At 38.2% G+C, this 23,074-nt stretch overlaps 2 long non-coding RNA genes across 2 annotated transcripts; one reads left to right on the forward strand and one right to left on the reverse strand.

Moving 5' to 3' along the window:
- Positions 1-3,156: 3,156 nt before the first annotated feature.
- On the reverse strand, positions 3,157-10,611 carry LOC116593144. The gene is made up of 3 exons (XR_004286774.1): positions 10,557-10,611; positions 9,158-9,219; positions 3,157-3,238 (listed from the first exon to the last, which is right to left on the reverse strand). It is a non-coding gene; the product is annotated as an uncharacterized LOC116593144 (long non-coding RNA).
- A 99-nt stretch (positions 10,612-10,710) lies between these two features.
- Positions 10,711-23,051, forward strand: LOC116593143. Its single transcript, XR_004286773.1, has 4 exons — positions 10,711-10,798; positions 11,822-11,878; positions 18,412-18,543; positions 22,909-23,051. It is a non-coding gene; the product is annotated as an uncharacterized LOC116593143 (long non-coding RNA).
- The last annotated feature ends 23 nt before the right edge of the window (positions 23,052-23,074 follow it).

The raw sequence follows: 23,074 nt of genomic DNA on the forward strand, positions 1-23,074 counted from the left end.
TGTACTTTATAACTTTCTTAATGAATCATTAGGAAGCTAAATAAATTCCTATTGAGAGTATCATGTTCTCAGGTATACTAGACTCTTGAGCATAATGTATGCTTCTGAAACTGGCTATGATAACTCTAAACCCCAACAGTGGTAAAATAACACACCCTCCCTCTTTTTCTCTCTCTATAATCATGTAGTCTTGAAGAATACTTCTACAGTTTAACTTTATGCTCTGCAAACTTCCATACCAATTAATAACCTAACATTACTTGGATTTACTATGTAGTTTGTGCTTTCCTGAAAGCGAACAAATGGCTTTGGAAAGGACTTTGAGCGTGCCCGTGAATGTGGATGGATGGCAGGGTCCTTATGATCTAACCAGAGCCCACAGGAAAGCATTTCTCAAAAACATTATTTGGTCTATGCTGTCAAAACGAGAGGGGACTCACATACAACACATTTGTTTTCCATCACGTGGACAGCCCAAACGGTGGGCTGGCTAAAATAATTATGTGACTTACACATTCAGTTTGAAGGCTACCTAATCAAACCAGCAATCATGTCTCTGAGATAGGGAAATTTAAGTTTTATTTATTAATCTGATTTCATATGAAGTATATATATAAAATATGAAATAAATCCTGAAATAAACATAAGAAGAAATATACAAATAAATAAATATACACAAATATATGTATTTATCAACTTGTTTCTAAACCCTAAGCCTCTTTGAACTAAAGCTCTTCTTTGCTTTCTGTTTACTGCTGAAACAACAACAATGGATTTTCCTTTTTTTTTTTTTTTTTCAACTTCACTCAATTCAATAGACAATAGGCAACAAGCCATAGGCAAGACGTTCTGCCCAGTATAGTGAGGTCTTCCAACTCGGTTCAAAATTGGTTTCCAATTTTTAGAACATAGTTTGTCCCTAGTTGTCCCTTGATGATAAGATAATTGTGAATAGTGTTCCCACTTCTTTAGCCAAATGATTTGTTCAATATGTTTCGGTGGATTAGGGTGTGGTGGAGAACTTTGTCTCATGTGCAATTGGCTCTTGTTGAATTAGTTTCCAATTTAGCAATGCAACCGATTTTAATCTTCTTGGAATTTTGCAACTTTGTATTCCTCCAGGGTTTAAACTGAAAAAGCACACTATTTTGGTGACCTTCTGGAGAGTTAATCTCACCAACTTTGGAGCTGAAATCCTTTAGAGTATCATTAATATTTTAAACTGTCTAAATTTAGGTATGTACATTCAAACCATTATATTCCCAACCTCCATGTACATTATTTCATAATACTGTAACTTGTAAATCCTATGGAAAAGAAGCTTTTGGATTGTCAGGTAGTTTAGATAGAGAATGGGCATATCGTTAGAAATACAAGCTTGAGATCATTGTGTGCTTAAGAGCTTACCAACCGAATCCAAGGCAAGACTAAGTCTCTCTCTCTTTCTCTGTCTCTGTCTCTCTCTCTCTCTCTCTTTTTTTTTTTTTTTGAGAATTCTGGAATCCAAAAGAAAGGATGTGTGAAGGGGTGTGAAGAAGAGCAAAAAGAGTTTATTTTTCTATTTTTGCATTAGTAAAACAAAATTTGAAACGCATGAAATTTAATTTTGGCATTGCCTCACCTTACTTTCCATAATTCACTCCTGCCATTTAGCCTCAATTCTTAGAACAGCTGTACTCACTTAAGTGCTCCATGCAAACTTTTAACCTCTGATCCCCCCACCCCCGCTCCCATGGCTCCCTATGCCAAGGTACCTGCCTTCCATAATCCAGTCAAAACTCCCAACCCAGGGTGCTGTTCATCTCCACCCATTATGACAAGGAAAGCAACCAGGTCAAGCAAATCGTACTAAAATGTAATTGGAAAATAGTCATATAACTTACAAAATGGTATTTACTTTAAAGAGAAGATGCTTTTCTAACCTAAATGAATCTAGGATTAATGTCATTCCAGTGAGGAAACTGGTTAGGGTCAGCTCTCCTAAGCTGTTTTTATTTTCCAGGTTATTTTTTTCTCCACCTTGTTCCAATGAGGTAGTCAAGAGTTGCTGGTGCTTCTTTTATAGTGGCTCCTAAAGCAATAGGAGTGGGTGATTTTGGCTTAAAAGGTAGGATATCAGTGGGCTAGTCATTTCTAGGTATGGGTAGAGTATACGGTATGTGTTTTTAAGTATGAAAGCTGTCTGATTATAACAATAAAGAAGAAAGCTGCATAACAAATTAGGAACCTCTACAAAGAGGATTAGCTTAATTGATTTTTTACACAGATTGTTTATATACTATAGGCTGCTTGTAAATTAATAAACCATGATACATTGGATTGGAGTTCAGACAAAAGCTGGCTTTTTGAAACTGTGTGATTTCACCCATCCTGTTTCAGTGGGGAAGAGAATGGGCTATGATTCTTTCTTTTCTTTACACCTTTTCTACTCTGTTGAAAGCGAGATCATATATTTAATAATTTTTTCGTTATTTTGAATGACCCGTATGTAATGTCACATCATATCATGGGATTCCCCCAAGTCAGTAAATATTACCTTAAGATCAAAGATGGAATATATGGACCCTGACACTGACTTTAGTTTATTGTAGAAGAATTCTCTTTGAGTATGGTAGCAGTAAAGCAAACTCAACATTATGTATATAAACTGGACTCCAAGGAAGACTGGAAATCAAAAGATGTGATGGATGGTTATAGAAGAATTGGCTAGCAACCACATTTCTCTCTTCCCACAACATGTAGGTTTTTCTTGGCTTAGAGAAGGAGACTTTGCATGCGGTAGCACCTAGTGCTATTCAATAACGGTAATGGGAAAATCATAAAGTTCGACTTCATTTTTTAAAAAAGATTTATTTCTTTATAGAGAGAGAGAGAGAGAGAGAACTCGAGCAGAGGGGGAAGAGAAGAAGGAGAGACTCCACACCAAGTGAGCGCAGAGCCCACCATGGGACTTGATCCTGGGACCCTGAGATCATGACCTGAGCTGAAATCAAGTCAGACATTTCACTGACTGCACCACCCGCGTGCCCTGTTCCACTGCATTTTAAAAGCTTTCTGGGAGTGTTTAAGATTACTAACAACTTTCCTTCTAATAGAACACAGGACAAACATTTAAAAAAATAGAAGAGATGTGTGTAGAGTTCCCCATATACTTGCCTTATCAACAGGTGATACAGTAAATTAAATGTCTCCTATTAAAAATATTTTTCTTCTGGCTTCCTCAGGCCCTGAAAATCTGCTATTAAAGTTTTATAGTTTGGGTTAAGCTTTTTGGTTATTCCTATTGTCTCCTTTCAAAGACTAAATGCATTGAAGTGGGAAAATTTGTGAAGGGTTGTGATTTTAAGGAACAAATCTAAATTCATTTATTCATTAAGCCAGCAAAAAGCTATGGAATGTCTACTGTGTGCCAGGTATACCAGTAGCACTGATGATAGAAGAGTGAGTAATGGAGGGATCCTGTCCTCAAGGGGAAGATAGTCTTTTAATTTTTAGCTTTAGCTGCAGTAGGAGCATGCGTGTCCAGTATCAGTGGAACAAACTTCCTTTGATAATCTATCACCTCTCTAAGTCAATATATCTGAGATGAAACGTGTCATCTTTTCTTACAAATCAGCCTTACTTTCCATCTTTCTTAATTTAATCAGTGGTACCATCATCTTCCCAGGCAACAGAACTTTTCCTGACAACTCAACTCCACATTACTCTTTCTCAGAACGACTGCATTAACGGCAAAATCACCCAGATTGACACTTAACTGTTCTGTACTTGATGTGTGATTGATTTGATCCCCAGCTATGTTGTAAAAGGCTTAAAGGCAAAGATCAGTCTTGGCTCTTTTATATCCTCTGGACCTGAGTTTACCCAAATGTAGACCTGATAACAAACCACCTCAGTGATTCTGATTAAGTTGAACCACTATTCTAGATTATTGTAACTCAGATTTTTAAATATGTTTATGAATCACTTGAGGATTATGTTAAAGTGCAAATTCCAATTTAGTAGGTCTGAGAGTCTGCATTTTTAATAAGCTTACAGTTAATGCTGATGTTTTGGGAGATGATTTAAAGGTTAAAGAAAAAAAGTTTAGAGTCCCAAATACAGAGTCTGGTCCATGGGAGATGTTCAACAAATATTTAGTGATTTCTTTCAAGACGACCTTAGTGTGAATTAGTTTATACAACTAACTGAATAAGTGTGTCTACAGCTGAGACAAAATGCCATTAAGAAGGATGAGGAGAGCAAAGGGAAGAGAATGGGCTAAATAGGAAGATAAAATCTACTTATTTTCTTTTAAAGATTTTATTTATTTACTTGACAGAGAGAGATCACAAGTAGGCAGAGAAGCAGGCAGAGAGAGAGGAGGAAGCAGACTCCCTGCTAAGCAGAGAGCCCAATGCGGAACTCGATCCCAGGACCCTGAGATCATGACCTGAGCTGAAGGCAGCGGCTTAACCCACTGAGCCACCCAGGCACCCTAAAAGCTACCTATTTTTCTTACCTATGTAACAATTTTAACTGAAAGCGTACCTGAACCTCCAATTTGACATGCTTGTGAAGGCTTGGTTTTCTAATTTTTCTTATATCTTTCTCCTAAATATCCCTGTATGTATAAGCAAACACGCTAATCTTACCTTCACAGGGAAAAAAAGATGTATCTATAGTACGTATCACAGTTCTAGTCACTTAACTTGATACAAGTTTGTTAAATGGAGTACCTCTAAGTAGATCCTTTTAGATACAGGAAAAAAAAAATCTATCTCTGTATAATTTTTAGAGCATAGCACTAAAAATTACAGAACTTCGACAGTTTATGTTCTTGAGACAGTTGAAAAATGTTCTGAATACTGACTTGGTAGAATGTAGTAGCTGAATGGCAAATGGAAGAGAAGAAATATATATTCCAAAAGAACCATCTGGTGCAGAAAAGTGCATAATTAATCATTAAGCCTTTTCAGGGATACACAAGTAAAATAATGATTATCAGTATCCCAGACCTAATGGATTTTGTATTAAATTGTAACAATATTATCCTTGTTTTTCTGCTATTTCAGAACTACACTCTCTTAACACAAAACACTGTCATGCCTGGTACGTTGTGCACTCACCAAGCAGTCAAAAGCAATTAAATGAATGTTCTGGACAAAGCCAATTTTTATACGTTCCATGCACATTGAAAAAACAAGTTCAAATAAGCCTCAAACAAGACTAAAATTTAATAATGAATGGGTTTTGTATTTCACGAGACTCTTAAGTACAGACAAGTAACACCTACAGCATGTTACACTACATCTGTCTCAAAGTTGGAATGAGTCGTTGCTTAAATGATGCTTTTGCCAAGATCCATAAATGTTATGACCTTCTTTGAAATTATGGCAAAAACAATGCTTTTATTAAATTTTTTTTAATCATGAAAAGGAGAAAGGACAAAAGTAACACAAAATTTCCCTGCAATGACTCAGATTTATGGAAGCCTCTCCAATAATTTCACCTCTAACTGCTATGGAACTTGTTCACAAGGAACTTGTTCACAAGGGCATGGATGAACATTCAGTTCAGGAACCAGCTGTATGATCCAGAGAAGAAAAACGAGTGGACTAACTTATACCCCAGATCAAACCAGAACTGAATGCTTTCCAGGGTTTTAAAGCATCTGGAAAATCTTTCAACATTGTCTCTTCTTTTGGTCCTATCTTTTCACTTATTTCTATCCAAGATTGGGGTGGGGAGCTGAAATATCGTGAGAAAGTTATATTCAACTGAAGTTTATGTAAGAAGAACCAACGCTTTTTCCTACTTGACTTCCATTCCAATGTCGCATACTTAAGGGCTGGTCTTCTAAGGGTGCCAGCATTCCCCTGAACCAAAATAAGCAAACATCCAAGTACTTTGAATTCTCTTCCTCAAAATTATGCTTCATTATCCTGGGATCTTGACAGAATAAAAGACCACTGCTGAATTCTAAAAGGTTTTCACATTTATCTGGACATGATAATATGGAGTAATATGGAGGAATTTATCCATTGGATTTACCTTTTTCCATTTGAATCTTACCCTGCAGACTTCCTGACAGATTTGAATTATCATCTATATAAAGAAGAGGCCATCAAGAGGAAAGTTCCTCCTGTTCTCCCAGAATTCCCCCAATCCACAGCTTAGTCCAGCAGTTTAACGAGGCTTAAGGGAGTTCTGCTACAAGACATTGCTCCCACTAACATGGTCACTGTTAGAAATCACTTTGAATGAAGGCATTGAAGCCCCTGTGAAAACAAGTTTTATAGCTTTTGTGTGTAAGAGACCCCGAGTGACTTAAGACGGGAGAATTTTCCACTGTGGCTTTCACAAATCCTTGTACCCCCGACTCTCAAATCTCTTGGACCCCCATTGCTTTTCCTTCCCATCCCCTCTTGCATATGACTTTAACCCCTAATTCTTCCTCCTCACCTCTCTCAATAAAATCCAGACTGCCCAAACAATGACTCTTATTCCACAAGAACAATCTCTGTATTCCCATTTCCGAAACTAGCTGGACTGCCGCCAAACCCTGTCCTGCTAAGTCTAGCTGAATTTCGGCCAACCCCCTCCTGCTAAAGCCATGCAAAATTTTCCGCTGTCCTTCTCCAAGTTAAAATGCTCCTTTGGAGCCTTCCTTTCAGAGCCTTATGGTAATGACTCTCCAGCTGATTTTATTCCATAGTTTCCGCTGCTGAGGTTCAGGCAGGTTTGGTCACTTTGCTGTTCCGCCCAGACCACTTTGTTAAAGGACCAGTTCCTTCTATGGACTAGACCAGCGCTTGGCTCTCCTGGCCTTGAAGCACTGTCTAAACCTTTATTCTTCATCTTTATTGTCTTGTATACATCTTGTATACATCTCTAGGTTTGATTTTTCTGCTAGTAGAGGTGTTCATAGTCACAGTGGGGCCATAATGCCAAGGAGATTTTGTTAGTTTGTTCAGGCCACTTGCATATGCGTTTAATATTATAAAGCCAATAGCACTAAATTGTGGAAGCTCTGTGAGTGTTCTAGAACTTTACTGACCACCTTGAGGAACTTGGGATATGATTGAGACGATCCATTTGATTGGCACCTTACCATCAAAGGATTCAAAGATTCCAAATATTTAATGGTCAACAAGTTTTAACTGGTAAGAAGAGTCCTCTTAAAGACAAAAATCTTCTAAAAGACAGCAAAATTATAAAATTACTTCGGGACTCCTTAGAAAAAGCTAATAAAAATATGGATCATCTAAAAATCCAAACTTAAATTCTCTTTTTTCTCTTCTGCCCCATCTTTAGATTGACTTTCCTCCTGGCCCCCTCTCACTTCCTCTTCCCCATGTTTTGTTCCTCCTCCTCATCTCCCTGCACATTGTCTCAACCCCCTTTCCTATTCTCCACTGTCCCTTCCTAAATACAGTGCTCTTACTGAAGAATATCCCTTCAATATCTTTTAATGTAGATGGAAATTGTTTCACAGCTTTAAACCTTGGTGAAAATCAGATTTCCATAATATAGCTAAGAACTTTCTAATCCCTTCTTAGGAAAGACAAAAGTTAGTTTAAGAATTTAAGCATTGTCTTAGGAATTTATAGTCAGGGAGTCCTTGATCTCTTTCAATTAGTTCATCTAAGCAGAGATGCTGAACTTGATTTGAAAAGCATGATGGATTGATTACTAAAATGATAGAAAAAAATGGGATAAAATTTAACTGCAGGTGGATATAAAAAGTGTAAAACCCAGACAAGCTCTCTTAGCAGCTATTCCTGAGAACTTTCCTGTCAAAATCGATGGGTCAAAAATCCAGTTACATAAGGAGGGGAAAAACTCAGATCCATCCTTAATTTCAGAGACAGCTTAATTACTATTTTACACAACACTCTTTTCTAAGTGGGAACAAAGATATCACAATTGCCCTAACCACCTCTGTATTGATGGTCTTAAAATAGAAGTGACAGATTTAGTTAGGAAACAGACAATTGAATGGTAGACGGCCTTCTCTCTGGACTGAAAAAACTTGAGCACTTTGAAGATACTTTGGCTCAGAAAAAAAAAATATATAGATTCAATTAGCAACTCTTCACAATTAAGCAATTAGATAAATCCAGAACAAAAACATTTCTATAGCCAAACTAAACAAAGATATGTGTAGATATTATAAAGAAAAGGGATACTGGAAAAATGCTTGCTCTGCCTTGAATTAAAAGACAGAATCTAAAATAATAGAGGACCAAATTTTTGTGACAGAATTACTTCCTTTTGAGTAAGTAGATCCTTCAGTTTGTCCAAAATTGCCTTTAAGACAAAAGGAAGAAATTTCCATAAAATTGCAAAAACAAAACAAAACAAAACCAAAAAACCAACAAACCAAGGATGTTCCTTTTTTGTTGATACCAGACCTACATATTCTACCATAAACCCACCTTTCCATCACTCCTTCCTTGGAGTAGCTAAAACATTTCAGTGGTAGGAATCTCCTATCATTAGTCAACATGCTTTCTACACAATGATTCCACTCTGGTAGATCTGTTGGAGTGAAATCTACCTTGCAAATGGAGTGCTACTCAAATGTGGGCTGGGCAAACTCCATGGAAGAGAAGATTATTTTATTTTGGTACAGATAAATTTCCCAGTACCAGAGCCTTTGCCTGGAACAGACTCACCTAGTGCCTTCTGTAATTTAAAAAGTGTTCTTCAAAAGCTCCTATGCTTGTACTCTCCGATTATTATAGACATTTCCTTCTATTGTATATGAAGCATCCAAAGACAAGCTCTGAGGGTTCTAACTCAATAGCCCAATGGGCTTCTGACACCCACCACTCATAATAGCCTCTCACTTTACCTATAACAAAAGTCTACCCTCTTTGTTTGTCTTCAGTGGCAACAGCTACATAGTTAATTGAGGCTTCTATTGATTTATTTTTAGGATGTCCTCTTAACATTATGGTCCCTCATGTCACTCAGACCTTACTGTTGACTGAAAACACTCAATGCTTTTCTGCTTTAGATTAACCTTCTATGAAATCCTTCTCTTCTCACTCACACGTATTTCTATCCATTGCTGTAGCTCCTAGACTCTCCTTCCCCCAGCTTTCTTTCTCTCCCAGAGGAGGAAGCAAACCTAATGACTGTCATGCACTTATTCAGGAATTTTTCTTACCTCACTCTGATCTCTTTGAAACTCTTTGACGATCCAGATTTAGAAATGCGTATGGATGGAGCCTATTAGAGAATGGAGCAAGGAGGTTGTTTAGCTTAGTATGTGACGGCAACTCACTCAAATATTATCCTTTCCCAGGGGCCAGATCCATACAAGTTGCTGAAATTGTAGCAGTTACTACAGCCTGCCAATTAGGTAGAGATAAGAGAGGAACTATCTATACAGATAGTAAATATGCTTTTGGGATAGCTCATGATTTTGGTGTGCTTTGGAAGCAATGTGGTTTAACTGCATCTGGTATTTCATTTAAACATGGTAGTCACATAAAATTCCTATTAGATGCTTTGTTTTTACAAAGGAATAGACTATATTAAGGTTGGGCCCCATAGTAAAAAGCAGACTCAACCAACAAAGGGTAATAGCAGATTACTATACTAAATGAGTTGCTTTAACACCTTCAGGCTTTCCAACAAGTCTAAAAGTCAAAGCCAAAACTAGCTCCTAAGTATCGGCATTAGGTCTTGAGTTAATTTTAGTATCAGCATTTGATTATAAAGAAGTGTATTGGAAAAGATTAAATTTTTTATCCTCCCAGGTAGCTATGGTAACACCAAGATATTCTCTTGACCTCCATCAAGTTATTGAAGTGGATTTTCTCAAAAAGTGTTGCATGCTATGACCCATTACGGAAAGGAAATCTTAAAAACATCATCAATAAGCATTGTTGTGGACACTTCAGTAAGATTGTGGTGCGATTCCCATCTGTCAAATCTACTGTCTTGAGAAAATTGTAAAGCTGCGGTAAAAACACAACCCAAAACCTTTCAGATCTTTTGGACATCTATTTACAGATGGATTTCATTCAGTCACTCACCTCATGTAGTTATGAGTATGTACTTGCTATTGTGTTTCTATTTCTTGGACTTCTAGAAGACTTTCATTGCCATAAAGCAACTGCTTTGATAGTAGAGAAGAAACTCTAAGACTTTGTGTTTTCCATTTGGCAATATCCACCTATTTGTTTGGTGATAGAGGTACCAACTGAGACTTATAAAACTATCTGAGGAACTTTAGTTGCTGAGGCCAAAGGCTTTATACTTAAACTTCATGGCCCTAATCTCCATAGGAAATGGTCACTGGATACTCAGTGCATGTAGAGATCTCACCCCCATCCTAACTGTTCTTTCACCCTCCAACATGGCAAAATACTCTAGGGGATTAACACAGCATACTCAAGATTATAATCAACAGGTCCTAGCAGCTTTTCCAAATGTTAATCTACAGGAACTCTTGCATGACCTTCACACACTTGGGTCTGGATTAAAGAAAATGACAAGAACATAAGACTATTTTCAAACTTCATTAGAAAGGACCATATCAAGTGTTGCTAACTACATACACTGCAGTAAAAGTCCTGGGAATCAATCCTTGGATCCCTGTCTCCCAGTTAGAAAGTTATCATACATCTACCTCTTGGACTTCTGTGTCAACAGGAGATCTAAAACTGAGAATTCCTTGGAATCTTCCAGAGGGTGACATCACAAAGGTGATAGCTATTCTGATATTTGGACCGAGCAGTGGGCTGCTGGATAGTGATCCTTTTATCCAAGATCTTCAGATCAAGACCCCTGCACTCTAAGAGTAACTGAAAATATACCTCTTCATCTCTTTCTCCTATTTTTCATAGCCATCTCTGAGATTCTTAAAGTTTCTATAGTCTTTTTTTTTCAATACTTCAACTGTTTTATTTTTTTCTGGGTAAATGAGGAGAATCAAAAGTGTTATGCATCCCTATGATGTCAATAGGACATCAAGACAGAAGTCTTCTTTATAGACTCTGGGTGGAGATAGGGGTTTTTCTGGGATAATTGCGGATGGGTAGGATCTTGGCTAAGAGGCATTGTCCAAGGCCTTCTCATAATTCTTATGTCTATGCTTGTCTCCACAGTCATTTACTATATTCTCTTCAGAATTTTAAATACCTCAGGCACTCACTTGATAAATGATTAAATTGAATTACAAAGGCAAGATTCCATAGGAGGTCAGAGAGAAGAGGTTTAATTTTAAGAAAAACCCTGATGGCAGTCGTACCAAAGAATCTGAGACTAATTGTCTCAAGCAGCATAGATCTAGAGCACTGAATGAGCCTAGACTAGGTTTAATGATGAGACTCTGTCTGCCCATTGACCTAGAGGAGGGACTGAGAATTTCCCAGTGTGGCCTTCGTATGTTCTGGTCTCCTTCAGGTGCTCTCCATACCCCTCTCGCCCATGACTTTAGTTCCTAACTGTGTATCTTCATCCTCAACAACTTCCACACTGCCCAAACAATGGCTGCTATCCACAAAAATAATTTACTCCCTTCTCGTTTGAACTCTGGTTGGGGAAATGGGAAGGATGGAATAGTGTTTGGAAAAGAGAAAGAGCGCTGGGAAAATGAGTAATGACAAGCAAATGAGGAGGGCAAGAATTCTACCACTGATTTGGGGAAACCTAGGAAAATATCACAAATTAACCCAAGCACAGCCCTGCATGAGGTTGTAACCATCCTGGAGAATCATGTTTGGGATAGAAACTACATTAGGTAGGATAAAAACTGTAATATAGAGACCCCAAAAGGCAGTAGCTTATACAATAAAGAAGTTCTTTTTTCTTTCCGTAACAGTCCTGGATTTAATAGTCCAGATTTGCATATGTTCCTGATTGATGTAGACATTTAGAGGTATGCTATCTCACTAGTCCATTATCCTTTAGAGCATAGCAGAGGCTGGTCAGAGGCACTAGCTTTTAGACCATAGAGAGGGGAGGAAGATATACATTAAACAAAGGTCTTGTGTCTTAAGACCTAACTTCAAGGGGCAAACAGTTCTTCTGCTCACATTCAGTTATTGAGAAGATGGTCACATGTTCACACCACCTGCAAGAAGATGTGATAAACCTGTACTTTGGAGAAGTCATGTGCTTCAGTGTATATTCTCTCTTTCTAAGTCTGTAAGTCTCTTTCTGGATTTGATTTCCAAAGGTCTAAGGAGTTATGAGAGCAGAGCAGATTTGTGATACAGATAAAAATGGAATGTCAGGCACTGATAGTTTCCTACACAGTGTCTATTTCCTTTCCGCCCTTTTCTTTAAGATTTATTTCTTTGAAAGAGAGGGAGGGAGGGAGGGAGAGAAAATGAGAGAACATGGTGGGGGGCAAAGGGAGAGGGAGAGAGTCTCAAGCAGACTCTGAGCTACGTACAGAGCCCGACAGGAAGCTTGATCCCCACAACACTGAGATCATGACCTGAGCTGAAACCAAGAGTCAGACACTCAGCCGACTGACCCACCCAGCTGCCCCTCTACCCTTTTCAAGGGAACTCCAGTTCTCTCAACTCACACCACTTGCTGGGTGTATTCTCTTGTAGTCCAACGTGGTCATGGGATTCAATCTAGGCAAAGAGATGTAAATGATGCATTTCTGAGAGTCTTTTCCTTTATCCTTTTTTTCTGCCTATTACACGGTTGCATAGATGTGATGTTTGGAGGAGGAGCAACCATCTTAGAAACCAAAAGACAACAAGAGTGAGGATGAAAGCCAAAATATCAAGGATGGTAGAGCTGAAAGATGGACAGACTTGGGGCCCTTGATGGGCCACTGGGTCATAAAACTAGTTATGTGAGCCAGATAAACCTTTTTTTTTGTATTTAAGCCAATATGTGGCAGACACTGTAGTATTTGCAGTTGACTAGGTCACTAAGAAATGAGGAGGCAGAATGGGGGGAGAGAGAGAGAGAGTGAGCACTCCTTTCCTGTCCCTGACATGTTCCTGTCCGTGTGTGTGTGTGTGTGTGTGTGTGTGTGTGTGTGTGTGTTTGTATTTGTCAGTTTGTTATTTACCTAGCCTGGGGAGAGAAGAGAAGGGAAGAGGAGTGACAAAAGTATAATAAGGAGGAATGATAAAAGCAGTGACAAAAGCCTACCACGGCGATTATCTGCTTTACTCCCCAGAGCCACATCCCACCCTTCATCCTGCCTGGTGCCCTAGGTGACTATCCGTATGGACTATATGAACAGTTTCCTTGCCCTCCATTCTTTCATTGGCCAGTAGAAGACATTGGCAAGGGATCTAGAGAATAGGAGGAAAAGAAGAATGGGGTATTTATTCCTTTGCCTTCCCAGCAGTGCCCTTTAACTGAAGGCTGCAGCTTCTGTCAGATGGCCCTTTCTGCTCTGGTCACTTTTTGGTTCCTGTAGCCACTTCCTCCCCTCATTTATTCTGGCTGGATGTAGGGTGGTGATGGCTCCCTGTCACCTCCTTTGTTGCTTTTCCTAACCTCTGCTCACATTTTTGTAAACAGTTCCTTTACAAAATCTTTAATTATCCAGTTAGGAAGTGCCTCTGACTTCTGCCAGGATCTTGGCTGGTCTGTTTCGCAGAGTGGGGCTCAGAGCCCTGCTTCCAGGATTAGAGTCACATGGAAACAGCAAGCTCTAGAGGTCGGGACAGACTTGTACAACTGCTCATGCACCAGAGCAGCTCAGTTATATCATGCTGGGGTAGGATGAGAAGAATGAGGAGGACAGGAAATAGAGGTAAAGAACCAGACAGTCTAAGTTGGAATCCTGGCTCTGACTCTTACCAGAGAGAAGCAGATGCCATTAACTCAGTGCCTCACTTTCCTCAATTGTAAAGTGGGGTAATTAGTAATAATACCTGTGTCCTCAGAGTGCAGTCAGGGTTAAATGAAATATCCGTGTAAAACAGGGCAGTTCTTGGGACTTTGTAATTAACAAAAATAGCCATAATAATTATTATTATTACAAATCAAGTATCAGGCAAGATGCTGGTTGCTTCAGAAGATTTCTGTGTAGACAAGTGAAATCAAAGACGAATGACTTTATAATGAAGATCTGGACTCTGATATTTGACTGTTGACAGCTGTTAAATTTCACCTCTTCCTCTTCTCCTTCTGTACCACATCTGGACCAGCTGATCTTGTCTAGGCTCGAGGGCTCACCATTTTGGCACCAGCAAAACCACAAGTTCCTGCTACATGGGGACGCACATCCTCAGCCCCAACCCCTCCACCCAGCTAAAAATCGATACCAGTCTCTCTTCCTTGCTCTTTCGCTTTGGACTTGGTTGAGAGGCCTTCCCTGCCCTCCCAGACATCTCATTTATGTAAATAATAAGCCTTTTCCTAACTGTTTGGTATACGTGTGATGGCATCAGTAGCAACATCCAAACCAGACTTTGGGTGAGGGTCCATTTGCCTCTGCAGGTGACATAACAGGCTTCCCTTCATAATATGTTGGCACTGAAACCACAGTCCTGCCATCCTATTTCAGACCCACTTTAGGGCAAACTTTAAACTGACTGAACTTATTTTTCTTTCTATAGAGAATAAGCATCTCAAAAATAGAAAATAACTTGAATCACAGGAAATAAATTTCTATTTCCCCACCCCCCAAATTTTGAGTTGTAGACTGAGATTTATATCTGCTGTATCAGGTTACCTGATGATGTAGTTACTGAGCAAGGCACCGTCTTGTCCAGCCTTAAAAGTCTGCCCGGGACCAGTCAAAGTAGAACAAAAGCTGTGAAAAAGGCAAGACCCCTTGGTGCCTACAGTTTGAGCACATAGATTCTGAACTGTGCTGTTTTGCTTCCACTTCCTTCTCTTGATCTCCAGATTGAAGACCACTTACCTGCTCACCTCTTACGTTTTTGCCAGACCCTTCTGGTTAGGGCACCCGTCCACTCTTCCTTAGCCACCAGCAGTGTCCTTTTTCCTCCTAATATATTATTTCTCTTTTTTGGTAAGTTTAAGGTATGGAAGTATTGTAACATAGCATGACCCATACAGATAGCCCTTTTCTGGGTATGGCTTAGCCCAGAAGACAGCCAAACTTTTGTGGATAGACATAAGAATCACTAAAGGAACTTTTTAAAAAATTGCAGATGCTGGGAGACTATCCCAGATCTATGAAGTGATAATTTGCTTCAAGGATAGGCAAGGATGGGAAGAGATCCATTAGGAATATTTACATTTAAAGGTAAAGCTCCCTAGCTGATCCCAGTGATGAATCAGACATAATGGCATATTGAACTGGATATCTTACTTGTGACACTGGGTTGTTTAACCCCTAGCCTTCATGACGCAGGAACATTTAACCCCAAGGATTTTATGATCCCATCATTTGCTGTTGCTGTGCCATCAACGTGGGTAGTTGGTAGAGAATATACAAAATGACTGGAAATACGTTAAAGAATTAGGTCATAAGACAGAGAAATCCAGACAGCAGAATAATTTTGACATAGCTGAGGGAACTTTTTTACAGTTTTCTCATGTATTAGTTAAAAAAAAAATCCAAACCGTCAGTCCCTTATCCAACTCATACTAAATATTACTGTTAGGAATGATCACCACAAAACAAAGGACAATAGTTGAAACTGCACATGGTAAAATTGGTTAGAGATGAAAATCTGATGACAAATCATGTCTTGATGCTCACATTGAAACATACAAATATTGAACAAGGAAAAATTAGACTTGGCAAAAGTAATCAACACTAAATAAAACTGCCAACAACTAAATTGGCACATGTTGAAACTTATTATTGCCTAAAAATTGATGTAAGAATCCAATTTTTTTACTAAGTTTGGGTGTGAATAATTTGACCTGAGACCATTGGACTTAGTACAAATAATGACCATAAAAGAACACATGCAATTGTAGAAACTATAATCAAGAAAAATTTGATATGAACAGTAAGGGAAAAAAATGTTCAATAACATTTTCATTTAAACCTTATGTGGAAAATAACTGATTCCAATGAAAAGAATTTCAGTAAATTAAAAACCAAAAGAGAAGAAAATTAGAAATGTCTTAATGCCTTGGAAAAAATTTTTATCAAGTATTTTTATCTATTAAAGTAGCTTAATAGAAATTAGTTCTAAAAAATACTTTCCTAATGAATGAGTATTCATCCAGGTAAGCATAATTTTGATGTAAATGTTTCTACTCCTAAACACAGGAGTTAAAAGATTCTCATATCTGAAAGTCAACAGTATCTAAATAGATGGGTTGAAACAAAAGGCTCAAAATTTCCTGCATCCAATTATTTATTGTGATTGTCAAGAAAGGAATGATTAGGAAGAGTCTGCAAAAAAGTGTCAAAAAAGGAATGATTAGGAAGAGTCTGCAATATGGGGTAAACTCAAAAAGGGCAAGCATTTATGGAATCCCACAACACAGCTTCGGATTTCTGGGCATCCAAATGGCAGATTAAGGCAAGGTACACCTGGAAGAAAAAGCACAGAGGACAAATCCTTTAAAATTATTCTTAAGCCCCTCCATTCTTACTTAGCTTTTTACTAGAGGAATTGATCCATAACTCATAATTCTTGAAGTTGACAGAAACAGTCATCCTTCAAAATGAAAACCCTACTATAATAGAAAAGATTTAAAAATAAGCTTTGGGAGGATGTGGAGAAATGAAAACACTCTAACTCTACACTGATAAGAAAATCGTAAAATGGCATGGCCACTTTGGAAAATAAGCCTGGCAATTTTTTAAAAAAGAGATAACACACAGGTTACCATATGACCCAGCAGTTTCAGTTCTAAGTATAGAGCCAAGAAAATTAAAATGTATGTTCACATAAAAGCTAGTTCACAAATGTTTATAGCAGAATTATTCATACTAAACAAAAATGGAAAGAGTCCAAGTGTTTATCACCTGATAAATGGATAAACAGATTTGTGGTATATCCATACAATGGAATATTGTTGGGCAATAAAAAGAGATAAAATACTGATGCCTGCTACAACATGGGTGAACCTTGGAAACACTATGCTGAGTGAAAGAGGCCAGTCACAAAAGACCATGTATTGTATGATTCCACTTATATCTGGATATTTATTTTATTATGTTCAATTAGCCAACATATAGTACATGTCTAGAAAAGGCAAATCTAGAGAGACAGGAAGTAGGTTAGTGGTTGCTGAGGGCTAAATAGGGGCTAAAGAAGAAATGAGAAGGAAATGCTAATGTATATTTCTTTTTGAATTTATTTCTACTTTTTACTTTTTAAAAAAATATTTATTTGTTTGAGAGAGCGATAGAGAAAGAGACAGATTGGGAAGGAGGGGCAAAGGGAGGGGAGAGAAAGTCTTAAGCAGGCTCTGCACTGAGCATGGAGCCTGACTCCAGAGCTCCATCTCATGACCTTAAGATCATGACCTGAGCCAAAACCAAAGGTTGAACGCTTAACCAGCTGTGCCACCCAGTGCTCCTGAGCGCACGTTTCTTTTGTGGGTGATAAAAATGTTCCAAAATTGACCATGGTGGTGGTTGCACAGCTCTGTGAACATACTAAAAACCACTGAAGTGTATATTTTAAATTGGTGAATGGTGTAGTATCTAAGTTATAACTCAGGAAAGACTGTATTAAAAATGTAAATCTCCATGAATGAAGTCACATCTTAAAGACTTGAGAGGCCAGTTTTTATCTCTGGATGTGTTTTCCTCCATGTAACGAGAATGATATTAATACCTGATAAAGATGTTGGAGGAATTAATGAAGTAATATATGTGAGAATGCCTATACACCATAGGACAAGCGATGGTAGAAAAAGCTAAATGGGAAATAAGATCTGTGCTTTTCCTTCCATGGCATAGAATCAGCACAGGGAAAGAGTTGCCTAAACAGAGACTACAATTTCCATGGCTCCTTGCATCCAGTTATGCCATGATCTAGTTTTGACCAATGATATGTAAGCAGAAGTGATGTGTGCGGTCAAGGTAGTTAGGCAGCTGATATCTATCTCATCCCCTATTTTCTTTCCTTCCTGGTTGCTGAGTGACTGATAGGGCACCTGGAGTCTTAATCTGGGAGATGCCTGATCCTTAAAAACCCATCTGTGGGGAAAATCCACCTGCCAGCTGCATATAACACTTGGGGTTGATAATGTTAGTGAAGAATAAGGTTCTATTTGGTTAAAATGTTTTTGTTACAGCAGCCAGTGTTTACTTTCACTAATACAAAAATTTAAGTAGGCCTTCAATAAGTTCTTGACAAAAATTAAGACATTTTTGTCATTGGCTGGTACCTTTGGAGTTTAAAAAAGAAAGCCAGTAGAGACAGAGATGAGGAAAATGTGGAAATATGAAAAGTGAAGGACTAGAATGGGTGGGGGAAACATGTTACTGACTCAATAGAAAATCTTATTGTTTATTCAATCATTCATTGCTCAACTTTTCTTAAGGGATTGATTCACGTCATTGAATCTCATGGTCATGCAGCAAGTACCACATTAATTCTAAGTTCTCTACACCATTTGCCAGTCCTAATCGCTACAGTGAACCTGTATTGTTGAGGAGGGAGACAGACAATAAAAGTAAGTAAATCATATGTTATATTGGATGGTGATAAGTGCCACGGAAATAAATAAACAAGGGACTATGGGATCTCAGGAATGGTGTTCAGTTTTAAATAAGATGGTGAAAGAATATATTACATGGAAGGTGACATCAGAGCAAAGTCTCAAATATAGTGAAGGAAAAAACCATGATCCTAGACAGAGGGCTAGAGTATAAAGACCCTGACATAGGAACATGCCAGGTGTATTCAAGGAACAGAGAGAAAGTCAGTGTGGCTGGGGAAGGGTGGGCAAGGGGGAGAATGACAGAAAAGAAGTCAGAGAAATAAGGGGGGTGGCACCAGGTTGTTTGGGGGTCTGGGGACTGGACAAAGAGTATAAGGAGAGATCTGAGAGAGTTCAAGACCAGAGATAATTGGCTTCTGTTACTGACTTCAGTAGTGAATGTCAGTACAGTGCCCTAAAGACAGGTTCACTTTCACCTTAGCAGGTCAGTTCAGAAATTAGACAGCAATCCCACAGGAAGAACCAGCAAGAACTCAGATGGTGAATGGGATCCAAGATGCCCCATTCCCTACCCCCAGTCATCATGAACTCATATCAGTGCCTGTGTACTCTAAACTGATATATTCTGTAGGAGCAAGAGAGAAGGGGAGAGCTTTAAAGACAGCATTTATCAGACACAATCTGGAAGAGACTGAATTTATAAGGATAAAAAAAGATGCTACATTTTCTTTGCACATCTTAGTTCTACTGGATTAGATATGGTGTTCCACAGATCTCTTAAGTTCTGTTTGCCTTCCTTCAGTTTTTTTCTTTCTGTTCCTCACACTTGATAGGTTCCCTTGTTCTGTCTTCAGGTTCACTGATACTTTCTTTTGCCTGTTCAAATCTGCCTTTGAATCCCTACAGTGATCTTTTTTTTTTACTTCAGTTACTGTACTTTTCAGCTCCAGATTTTTTTGTTGTTGTTTCTTTTTAGACTTTCTATCAATTTATATTTCCATTTTGTTCACATATCACTTTTTTTTTTTTTACTTTCTCCACATGTTATTTTAGTTCTTTGAGCATTTTTAAGATAAGAGCTTTAAAGTCTTTGTCTAGGAGATCTGCTATTAAGTCTACACAGAGAGTTTCTGTTGGTTTATTTTTTTTTTCCTATAAATGAGCCACAGTTTCCTATTTTTATATACTTTGTGCTTTTTTGTTTTACACTGAACATACCAGGGTGACTCTGGAAATCGGATTCTCACTCTTCCCCAAGGTTTACTGATTTTTATTATTGTCTTTGTTTTTTCTTTGTTTGTTTCTGATTACTGTAGTTCTCCCTATGCTAAGGATCAGCTGAGGTATAAATTCAAGGTCTTCTAATGTCTTTTCTGAGCTTTTTCCTGGGCACGTGCAGTTACTTTCTAATTTTCTCCAAATATGCAGGTGTTTTTGTATGTTTTAGACTTTAATGTCTGGCTTCTGAAAGGAGAAAAGCTGAAAAATTTAAAACCCCTAGAATTCACTTTAGCTGGCAGGGGAGGGGCTAGCAACAACAGAGGGGAAGTGAAACAACAATGGCTGCCCACCTCTTTGTCTGTACCTCTTTGATCAGAAGCAGCAATCAATGAGCAGAGCATAGATTTCCAAATAGATTGTCCAAAGGACAACATCCTTTTTTCCTAGCCTGGCTCCATCAAAGTATGTGCAGGCTGCTCCAGGAACACTGGCAGAGCTGCCTACCATAGGACTGAGGTAGGGAACGGTTAGTAACTACTCTTCCAAGAACTGAAATTGACTAAAATTAACTGTAACTTACCATCTAAGTCTTCCCTTGGAAATTACAAGCCTTCAAGGATTCCAGAGTTTCAAAATAGTTATATCAGAGAGACTCTCTCAACGCAATTGTTATCTGGGTGGAGAGACAGATCCCTGGTGCTTTCTACTCTGCCATCTTTCCAGAGTCCTCTTTTAATGAATAGAATCTCATGTGCTGAATAGTATTTTAAAACTTATGTGTTGTTTTACTCAGGATTTTTGAGAGAAGTGGAACCAATAGGTTGTGTATATAAAGAGATCTAGTTAAGGAATTGGCTCATATGATTATGGAGGTTGATAAGTTTCGAGATCTGTAGGGTGAGCTGGAGACCCAAAAGAGCAAATGGATGGTGTAGTTCGAGTCGGAAGGCTGGTTGACTAAAGACTCAGGAAAAGCCAGTGTTTCAGCTCAACTTCAAAGACAGAAAAAAACCAAGGTACCAGTATGAAGGCCTTCAGACCAGAAGAATCCCTTCTTACTTGGTGAAGAGTCAGATATTTTGTTTTATTCAGGCTGTCAGCTGATTGGATGAGGCCCACTCACATATGGAGAGCAGTCTGCTTTTGCTCAGTCTATCAATTTAAGTGTTAATCTCATCCCAAAACACTCTCATAGAAACAACAAATAATATTTGATCAGATATCTGGGTATCTGTGTCAAATTGACACATAAAATTAGCCTTCACACTTCTAATATAGAAATTATATCTGGAAATAACTATATGCTGTGGTCCCTTTAGGGAAGGTTGATAAAAACCTAGTGGTTGCATCTTCTCAGCATGTTACTCAAATATCTGTTGAATATGCTGAGTATACTACAATTCCAGCCCTGGACAAAAAAAGGCAGTTTATGATTTTGGTGATGATGATGATGAAGTGTAAGTCATTTAAACTCTTGACAGTTACATTTATGGAGCAAGACATTTCCTTTAATGCTATTTTATAGGCAAGAGGGAAAAATCTGCAAACATATTTTGGATAACATACAAATTTGTCAGGGTCTTGAGTTACTTCATGTTTAGAGTGTAGGAGTACTTTACATTAACATGGAACATTCACACTTTATATAAGCTGGCTTGGGGAAGGTTCAAGATATCTGGAAAACAGACTTTGTATAAGGATGTTCATATTGGAATGATGAGTCTATCCCAACTTCCCCAGGGAGGAATTTAGTAAGCAAGGCTGATTCAAAGGCAGCCTTTGACATAGTGAAAATCCTTTCAACTGTGGACCTTATTGTTGCAGGAAAATGGGACAGTAAAATCAAGAGTGAAAAAAATCTCATATTTGTACTAGCTGATTTAGAACTCAAGCTTTCAATGCCAGACTGGGTAACCAAGCCTGGACTTGAGAGGGGAGCTGTGGATAGAAACATTAATCAAATTTGCTTTGAGGAAAGCTACTCACCTAGAGCACAAGACATCTGGGAACTTTGCCATGGGCCATTCTGGTCGGTATATTGAGGGCCAACTGCTTGTGACATGAGTATTTTGGCAACTACTCCCATTTTAAGTTACTCCAAGTTACTCCAAGTCCCACTACTTCTGTGACTCCAAGTCACAGAATCCTATCTTAGAGCTGGAAGCATATTTGCACTGTCTAGTTTCTCTCCCTTCCAATTCAGAATGTGGGGGCTCATTTAGGCCTGGCTGGGCCACATATCTCACCAGGCAGGACAGAGCTGATTTCAAAATACCATTAGCATATCTTCGGGAATCTTTCTAATTGATCTCTAGAATAGAGCTAGCTTTCTTTTCTCAGTCACACGTATGCCATTGGTGGAAGTGGTTCCATTCTCTCTTTTATAAATCTTATTTTAAAATGATGACTCATTTCATTGACTTCTTCATTCAACAAATCTTTATTGGTAATTAGGCACTGTGACAGGCATTGGAGGTAAAGGTGATCAGAAACAGGGAAGGATCCAGTCCTTATGGTGCTTATAGTTTAGTGATTTTATTAGTAATTTTCACAATAGTTTAATTATTATTTAGATCTTTTATACTAATATAATTTATCAACAGAAAGAATATATAAAAGAAATAAAATTTAAGATTCCTCCTCTGCTGTCTTCTTTGGCTTTTTCTATTTTAACAAATTCTTTTTACATCATTGTCCTATGCCTATCCTTTTACCTTAGTTTTAATCATGATGTATGTTTTGCATAACTTAAAAAAAATTATTTATTTATTTGAGAGAGAGAGAGCATGAGAGGAGAGAGGTTAGCGGGAGAAGCAGATTCTCTGCTGAGCAGGGAGCCTGATGTGTGACTCAATCCCAGGACTCCAGGATTATGAGCTGAAGGCAATTGTTTAACCAACTGAGCCACCCAGGCACCCCGCATTAACTTTTCATGTGTGAAAAAGCTTGGCAGGCTTCTCCACAAATGCTACACATCACAAGCATTTTCCCTATCACTATCTGCAAAATTATCATTTCTGTAAATACAGATAATACAGATAGCTTGCCGTATAATTTCCTTAATGATTCTTTTATTTGGGGGCATTTGTTGTATATAGTTTATTAATATATAACATTGTGGTAGTTTCTTTTTTCTTCTCTTGAACTTTACCTTAGAAACTAAAGAGCTGAAATTCTATAAATTGGAGTGATGAGATGCTTTTCTTCTGTGATGAACAAGATGAGAAGTAGATGACACATTTTGGGGCCTCTCAGTTTACCTTGGAATTCCAGATGACTAAAAGAACCAGTGGGAAGCACGACAATTAAACAAATATTTTGT

This window comes from Mustela erminea, chromosome 6 (genome assembly GCF_009829155.1).
Source record: "Mustela erminea isolate mMusErm1 chromosome 6, mMusErm1.Pri, whole genome shotgun sequence".
NCBI classification, from domain to species: Eukaryota; Metazoa; Chordata; class Mammalia; order Carnivora; family Mustelidae; genus Mustela; species Mustela erminea.